This window comes from Aethalodelphis obliquidens, unplaced genomic scaffold, assembly GCF_003676395.1.
Source record: "Aethalodelphis obliquidens isolate GAN/ISIS:26980383/991018 unplaced genomic scaffold, ASM367639v1 scaffold29, whole genome shotgun sequence".
NCBI classification, from domain to species: Eukaryota; Metazoa; Chordata; class Mammalia; order Artiodactyla; family Delphinidae; genus Aethalodelphis; species Aethalodelphis obliquidens.
The window spans coordinates 19,061,522-19,071,124 of NW_020837973.1; the positions used below are offsets into that span (position 1 = coordinate 19,061,522).

Consider the following 9,603-nt stretch of genomic DNA (forward strand, 5'->3'; position numbering starts at 1 on the left):
ATCACCAGAGGTGTGGAATCATTTTCACTTGTGTAGGAAGCATGTACCCATTGTTTAAATATCCTCAAAATTATTGTTTTGGTGTTTCTGCAGTGAAAGTTCTTTGACGACTTATCTTTATTTTTTCTACCACATAATAATTTGGCTTAGGTTTAGTTATTTATTTATCTGTTTTTAAGTTTATTTAAAAAAATTTGACACAGTTAATGATGTGTATGTATATATATATATGGAATAAGTAGTTATGATAGTATTTAAAAACTGTTTTAAGACCTCCAATTTATAAAATGAATATATATATATATATATATGTGTACACATTGGGAAATATGAAAACTTTGACTCTCAATCAAGAAATAATGAAAATATAATTTAAAATTCTCAGAGTGCAATGAAAGAATATAATAATATATATCTGTTCTCTCAATAACTGTGAAAATTGATTCAATGATAATACAGTGACTGTGAATGAATTTCTCTGTAAATGTGTGAGGTCCCTCCCTTGGGTGCACATCCCTTCTCAGCGTTCCTCTTCTGTCCCTGTAGGGTGAGCAGGAGGTCAGACTGGCTTGCAGTAATACCCTATTATTTCACATTTTTTATGGTGATTTAGTGTATATTTGTCTCTCCTGAGCTGCCTCTGTGTACAGCTGCTGGGATGCATGCTATTTCTTTCTTCTCTTCCCTTTTTTGTCCTGTCCTGGAGATCAATGCCAAGGGAATATATATGTATATAGTACAATACATTTGGGATTGTAGACAATAAAGATAGCATCTCTATGCTTTCTCCTTTTCTCTCCTGCACCTCAACTCCTGCTGCTGCTCTGTGCTCTGGAACTTGGATACTGGGAGCTGTGCTTTTACATCCCTGACCCTTTTCGATCTGATATATTAATGCATTTTGAAGATTATGAACATCATGGAGATGTAACTTCTAATTTAATTGAAGAAAGTTCACCTCCATTTTTATTTATTTATTTATATTTTTTCTCCACTTTAATATCCTCTTCAAAAAAAATCTGCAGAATTCATAAATTGAGTAACATATACAGTGATGACTGAGTGTCACAAGGAATTTGTCCTTTGATTACCTATACACCAACTTTCGTGCCATTACTGTTAGCCCAAATATTCCATCCATGGAGCTTAGTGATCCTTACCTATAAAGTTCACAGAAAAATAGACTGACAGAAGTTGCTTCACTTTCCTACATCATGTTTTAAAAGGAGGAAAATGATTCTTTCCATATATTATAAATATGCATATGACATCAGCATTTGTGAGGAATTCTAGGCATATAACACTGAAGCATTTCAAGAGAGACCCAGGGATAAATAAAAAGTAATTTAATTTATCTCATAATTATGTTATATTGCATAATTATGTTATGCCAAGTTAATTTTAAAAAAGGAAAATAATATTCAGTGCTCAAAGTGTGTCAAAATCACTCTCTTCCAACTTTGTGTGCCACTACTTATTACTTACACATACTAGGTGCAAGGAATAAATATATAAATTAATAAATTGGTAACTGTGAAAGTCATATTAATCTGTCACCTCAGTTTGACTGGATTAGTTGTTTTGGCATGGTGCAGACATATTCTGAGTGCCGCTTTAAATACAGGTTGCTGCAAACATAGAGGAACCAGAACCACACTTCCTAAAATTTAGTTCATTAAATACTAATTTCATTTTTTCTGTGGAATAAACTTTAAGGTCTAAAAGTTTGAGAACTTCTGGGTTAAACATCTTGTCCTTTGTCACTATTGCATCAGGCCTCTAAAAATGTAGCATAGAGTCCCAATAATGGATTCCATTTTTCCATCACTTAGTTGGGCTTTTTATTGGTCATTTGAAATTGTTCTTACTTGTTTGATCGACAATCATAAATTAAAAGAATTGTGGGAAATCTCTTTTTATTTTAGCATAAATTTATATTATTATTTCTAATTAGGTATTTATAGCCAGTGTCCTAAGTAATATTCTTTCCATGTTGTAATGAGAGAAACTTATCATACATGAGAAAGCGTATTTAATGAAAGTGCTATCATGAATTTGAAAAATTTATTATAGAGGAGATATATCATGTTATATTCTAGTGGTTAAAGCTTATATGAAATTATAAACTAGAATAAAAGTGTAAATGGCTACCGTATCATGAAGAAAGAGAGAGTTAATCCATAGTATACCAAGAAAAATAGCTGTTACCATTTTCTATCCTGATCCAATGGACTCATATTTTTTTTACATCTAAGTCATATTATAAATACATTTTTATAAGTAAGCATAAAGGGTAATGAAAATCATTACAATTTTTCATAAGGAGATAGGGCAGACTTCTTTGTAACAAGTAAATCCTGGCATTCAAATATCACAAGAGATGAAAGAGTACTATCTGGTGTCCCTTTAGCAACACTGAATGTTCCAGATCCTTTCACAGTATAATGTCTGATAAAGTTTTCCTGGTGAATGACTAACTGGATAAGAACACCATACTTGATTTTTTCCTTGGAAATATACAACTTAATATTTCATTTTGAGAAAATTCATCTGGGATATAAGCATATGAAGAGTCATAGTTTGAGATTTTAGTTTCATGATCTAGTTAATCATCATTAATATTTTTGAGTTCAACTCTTTACTGCAGTTGCCACTCATCATGTATAGGGATTTAAATTTTAAATAAAGTAGTTAAAATTAAGAATTTAGTTCCTCAGTCATAGAAACCACTTTTCAAAGGCTCTATAGCCACATGTGACTGGCAGATACCATATTCAACAGCACAAACATAAAATACTTCCATCTTTGCAGAGAGTACTATTGGATAGCATTTGTACATTGTTGTCGTCTCTTTACATGCATCTTCTGACTTGTCTAATAATTATGAAGTCTCTTCCTCTGCTAATTTTTCCCCTCTGCCATTATGGTTGCAAAATAAAGAAATCTGTGTTCTCAATTTTGTTCAAGAAAAGCTAAGAGCAAATTGGAAAGATAGTCTAGTCCTTCCAGTCTTTCATAGTATTATAACCCCAATATTATGCTAAGGGTTTTTTTTTAATAAAAATGCTGTTTTTGGAGTATGATGGAATTTTGGAGTGTTGACTTAGATTTGTGTCTTATTTGTTCCCACCTTATTTTTTGACTGTAGTTTTCTAATGTAATTATAATTTTATCTATAATAACTTTTTCTGACTTTTATTATATTGTACTTTTCTCCGATGTATTTGTTTTTAGCTCTCGAGAACAGTATCTTACTTAGGATGCTAAATAAGTCTTGGAAGGAAATGCATGAAGGAGAATAGGAAAGTAAAAGAGAGAAAGAAGGAAACAAGAAAGAAAGAATTTTTAAACTTAGAACTCTTTCTAACAATACTGCAAATATAGGAATTTGCATAAGAATCTCACCACTCATTTTGCAACAAAGGAAAATTGTATGAAAGATGCTAAGTATTTTGCCAAAGGTCATGTATGAGATTCCTATTACTACTACAACAAATTACCTCAATTTTAGTAGATTTAAACAACACAAATTTATTTATTTATTTATTTATTTATTTATTTATTTATTTATTATTCTTTAGGTCAGAAGTTCAACATGGGTCCTAATGGGCTAAAATCAAGGTCTTGACAGTTCTTTTTTCAGTCTTGTAGAAGAATATGTTTCTTTGACTTTTTAAGCCTCTAGAGGTTGTAGACTAATACTCTTTTTATCATTTTTTATTTTTCATTTGCTGGTTCCCTTGGAGTCTGCAACATACATTTATAACAACTTTAAGTCCACTTTTTTTTTTTTTTTTTTTTGCAGTACGCGGGCCTCTCACTGTTGTGGCCTCTCCCGTTGCGGAGCACAGGCTCCGGACACGGAGGCTCAGCGGCCATGGCTCACGGGCCCAGCTGCTCCGCGGCATGTGGGATCCTCCCGGACCGGGGCACGAACCCGTGTCCCCTGCATCGGCAGGTGGACTCTCAACCACTGTGCCACCAGGGAAGCCCTAAGTCCACTTTTAAATAACACAGTACCACCTCACAGGTGGTGCATGTACCTTGTAACAGAGCATACCCAATTTCTTCTTCCAGTTTCTGATAACATTGCTGTCATTCATTTTACTCATCTATAAACTATAATTTCCAAATACATTGTTGCTATAACTGTTTGAACAAATTTTTATGTTAGATCAATTAACAATAAGAAAACTAAAAGACTTTATGAATTTGTTCTTTACCACTTTTCCTTTTTTATATAGATCCAAGTTTCTGAACTGTAGTATTTTTCTTTCACTCCTAAGAACTTTTTTAAACATTTTCTTGCAAGGGTCTACTGGCAACATTTTCTCTCAATTTTTGTCAGAAAAAGCCTTTATTTCTTCTTCACTTAGGATAACTTCACTGAATCCAGAAATTTAGATTGGTGGGTTTTTTCCTTGCAATGTTTTAAATATCTTACTTGCATGGTGTCTGAACACAAGTCTAATGTAATTCTTATCCTTGTTCATTTGTAGGTAGGATGTGTGTTTTCCCCCTCTGGCTTATTTCAAGATTTTCTCCTGTCTTTGTTTTATTTGCAGTTTGAATATGACATGCTTTGGTATAGATTTGTTGTTATTTATTCTGCTCAGTTTTCTCTGAGCTTCCCTAATCTGTGGTTTCTTGTCTCTCATTAATTTTGGAAATTCCTCAGCTCAATTTTTTTTTTTAAATGAAAGGTAACTGTTTATTACTGGAGAAGAGAAGAATGTCTACAAGAAAATCTAGTTTCTTTCCCCTCATGCACTACTTTGGTAATAAAGTTCCAAATATCAACTATGAAGATATTTACAAGGATAAATTTTTCTTAACATGTGACCATTTACTGTGTGGTGGACATTTTTTCATAGAAATCATATACTTAAACTAAATATAATCTTATAGTTTACAAGAAGCTTAGAACATTGTATTAACAGAAGACGAGATTATGTTTTACTGCAAAATATTATAAAAGTGATACAATTTTGTGGCTCTTAAACGATTAATTACTTGAGTTGAACAGGGAAATGAAAAACAAAAAAAAACCCAACAGAAAAATCATCAGGACACGCCTCGCTTTATGATTTTTTGTATTCGATTCGTTCTACTTTCAGGACGTCTCTAATTAGCTGATACACACAAGTGACAAGTGTAGAAGCCTGGATATCCATCAACACAAATGAAGGAATAATGTTTGTTTCCAAGGCATTATATGCTCCTGTGGCAGAACCTGGATTAATGTAGACTTTATTTTCATGCTCAAATGCTTCAAATATTTGTGTGTGTCCTGAAATAAGAATATCCACATCAAACTGCCTCTGCAACAGGGCTAAGCTGGCCATATCTCCCCATGGAATAACTTGATGTCCATGGATCAAACCAATTTTGAACTGCCCAACAGTTAACGACTTTCTGTTCTTGATAATTCAGATTCTCATTGAAGTCTCCTCTCACAATATGAACATCGCCAGCCAGAGTCTGGAGATAGTCATAACTCTCTTTGGTACAAAGGTTTCCAGTGCAGAGAGTGTGCTGAATCATCCCTGGCACCAGCAGTTTTTTGAATTTAGCTGGCAAACTGTTGCTCCAGTGTGGGATGTGCAGGTCTCCTAATACCAACACCAACATCCTGTCACTGGGCTCCGCTCAGTCACCAGCACCGCTGCCGCCACCCTCCCTTCCTCAGACGCCTCGGCATCTCAAATATTTTTCCATCCCTTTCTCTCTTCTTCTGGATTACATGTATTACATTGTTTATAATTGTATCATAGTTCTTGGATGTACTTTTTGATTTTTTTCATTTTTCTCTTGCTTTTCAGTTTGCGAAGTTTCTTTTGACATGTCTTTTTGCTCACTGACTCTTTCCTCAGTAATTTCCAATCTATTGATGAGTCCAAAGGGCACCCTTCATTTCTGTTATAAAGTTTCTGACTTGCAGCATTTAAAACTTTTTTCTTAGGGTTTTCATTTCTCTTCTTACGTTACCCATCAGTTCTTCCATGTTTTCCACTTTTCTGTTAGTTCAGCATACTAAACATAACTATTTTAAATCCCCAGTCTGATAATTCTAAAATCTCTGCTATACCTCAGTCTGGGTTCTGATGCTCACTTTGTCTATTGAACTGATTTTTTCTATTTGTTGTTTTTGGTTTTTCATTCCTTTGTTTAGTTGTTTGCTTTTAGCATGGCTTATAATATCTTGTTGAAAGCACACATGATGTATTGGGTAAAAAGGTACTGAAGTAAACAGGCCTTTAGTGGGAGGTTTTAAGTTTATGTGGCAAGAGGTTAAACTGTGTTAATGTTTGCTATAGCTGTATGCATTAGAGGCTAATGTTTACTCTAGTGTCTTTCATTTTGTCTCCTGCTTGTCTTCTTAAAAAGGGTCTGAGCTTTGCAGTCCTTTTAGCTGTAGTCCCTTATTATACAGGAGCCTGGTCTCTGTGGGGTAAGGTGTGGGGTTGGGGGAGCATCCTGTAATCCTATGATTAGGTCTGTTTTTTAGTGAGCATGAGCTCTGAGGCTGTGACTTCAACAGTGCTTCTCAGCACTTTTTTTCCCTCTGTAGGTGAGAAGGCTAGTAAGGGTGTAACTTCCCTTTCCCAAAGTTGGTAAGCTCTGGTAAAATAGTTCCTTTTTTTTTTTGCGGTATGCGGGCCTCTCACTGTTGTGGCCTCTCCCATTGCAGAGCGCAGGCTCCGGACACGCAGGCTCAGCGGCCATGGCTCACGGACCCAGCCGCTCCGCGGCACGTGGGATCCTCCCAGACCGGGGCACGAACCCGCGTCCCCTGCATTGGCAGGCGGACTCCCAACAACTGCGCCCCCCGGGAAGCCCATTTCTTTTGAGTGTAGTTCTTTATAAAGGGAACAGAATGTTCGGGAGTATTTCAAAATGGTTACTTTTCCTCTCCCAACTACAAGAAGCCTAAGGGGATCTTTCTCTGATCTTCAATGTGAGAAGCTGGTAAGGATCCTGGAGGTAAAACTCATAAATGTGAGCTGTGTTCCCCCAAACTTGGCCCCTGGTGTTTTGATTTCAAGCTAGTTTACATTGCACCTTTGGCAATTTGTCAATGACATTTGAAGTGTTCCCATAGGTTCTGGCTCCAACTTGGGTTTTTGCTCTTGACTGTGGTGTTGGAAAGCTGTGATTTTTGGTATCCATCTCTCCAGCTTTCAGGGCAGTGATTTATCCTTGACCTTACTTTTCTTATAGATCTAAGAAAAGTTGATATTCAGTTTCTTCAGCTTGTTCTTTATTTTGAGGAGGGAGTGAGAACTTCCACGCTCTTTACATGTCAGGCCAGAAACTGGAAGTACAGACCCCTTTCCACTTCAAAGCCAGCAATGGTCTATCAAGTCTTTCTCTGGGATTAGCATCTGAACCTCTTGAGGGAGGCCATTATTCTGTCTACTACAGGCCCCAAGTTCACAGGTCAAAGAAGTAGGATTAGAACATAGGTTCCCTTCACCCTGGGCCATCTCTTTAAGTACCTTTTAAATTTGTTTAAAATCCTCTCTCTCTGTCTCTCTCTCTTCTTCTCAAAACACCAGCTTTGCAATTATTTTCTCATTTGGATAACATTTTCTTTTGCCTATGACACTGTTTCTACTAAAACTCTACAAATGTGGTTTCAGTTTGGACTTTAGTCTCTCTGCCTAAGATGATTCTTGATAAAAAGTACCCTGAAATTATATCTAGCAATTAGCATCAAAATCCATAGCCCTTACCAGAAGGCTATACATTACAAATTGATTTAGCCCATGAAGCCACATCCCTCTGTGAAATTAGAAGCAGTCATATAATATTGGAGACCTACAGACTATTATTGTGAACATTATAGAGATGAGAAGATAACTGAAATAAACAACTGGTACTAAAAAAAATAAACAGGGTCAGTACTTCTATGCTTCCAGGTATATAAACTCATATAAGTTCAGATATACTCTTCTGTTAAATTTCACTGGATGTAGCATCAATATTTCAAGTGCCTATTAGTTAGTTTCAATGATCCTTACATAGAAACAAAGTTTCAATAAACAATCTAATATCATTTATAAAAGGAAAGATAAGTTTTCAAACCAAATTCCTTCAACATAACATTAATATAACCTGGAATTATATGGCGTGATAAAAAAAATCTTAAAAAGGACTAAATTTGTCTATATTGCTCATAAATTTTGAAAAATTTTGAATCTTGGGCATGAGGCCCAAGTCCAGGTCAAATGGATATTCAATTCAAATTGCCATCTGCTAGATATTTTTGAAACTGATGTAGTATAAATTTGTATTTAAATGTGTTTTAGTCCTCAAAATGTTCATACCACAAAATCACCATTTTGACTGGCATTAATTAGAATATTTGTCTGGCAGTATTGGCAGAAAGACCAAGAATTGAATATAGTAACAATGTACCAAATTAATTGCCTACCGTGATGGACATCTAGGGCCAAATATTCAAAGGACATCTACAACTTCTTCTATGAGGGCAGGTTTGAGCTGTTTCAAATAATGCATACATTGCCAATCCTGTTTCAACAGGACAAAAGGATGTCAGTGGAATGCTTTCAGGGGTAAGAAGGTTGAAGAAAGTTATTTCTGACTATGACTAAATTGTAAGGCACCAGCCACACAGATTAAGAGACTGCCGCAAGTGGTTCTAGTATGCAAATTTATTTTCTGCAATTATATTCTTGAGTGTGGTAGAACTATAGACAGGTTACAAAATCTATTATTTTAAAGAAATTTCATTGCATATAGCCTATATTCTTTAGTAAGATGCCATAAAAATAAAAAGCATAAGAATGCTTTATGCTATTTCATAATTTTTCATATAAAACAAAACTTAACTATGATTTATAATTACATAAAATCTATATATTTTGAACTAATATATTTCTACTATATGAAGAGCAGATATTATATTGCTATTGAACTCTTAAAATTAAACTCTTAAACTCTTATTAAACTCTTAAAATAATGTGATAAATCATGTTCTTTTGGGGCAAATATTAGATATAAAAAATGGAAGACAATAAGGAGTAATCATTACACTTTCAGGAGTTGGACAATTATTTAAAATGTCTTAGACCTATTATAATATGCTTTTCTTTGAATTTTATTTTATTTATTTTTTATACAGCAGGTTCTTATTAGTTATCTATTTTATACATATTAGTGTATATATGTCAATACCAATCTCACAATTCATCCCACAACCACCATATAATATTCTTGTAATCTAAGAATTAAAATATAGAATTAGTATAGATTATTCAGTGCATTCTCAATTATGAAGGAAAACATTACCAACAATTTGTTGTGGTTTCTTTTGGACATATGGATTTTTAAAATTTTAATTATTATAGTTTTTATAATACATATATAGTATATATATATATCCTGTTAAGAGCTAATTAAATAAAAATGTTACCTACTTATTTTGTACAAATCTTTATTGTGTATATAACTCCTCAATGCAAACACTGGTACTAATTTTTGAAATTGTGTTTCTGTGGTAGATATAGGACTTATGATATCAACATATTAAAGGATCCCTGTGAATGCTTGTTGTAAGTGGTAATAAATATATATAGC

General features: G+C 34.2%; 1 pseudogene; it reads right to left on the reverse strand.

Moving 5' to 3' along the window:
- Positions 1-5,081: 5,081 nt before the first annotated feature.
- On the reverse strand, positions 5,082-5,660 carry LOC113630214 (vacuolar protein sorting-associated protein 29 pseudogene; annotated as a pseudogene).
- Between the last annotated feature and the right edge of the window lie 3,943 nt (positions 5,661-9,603).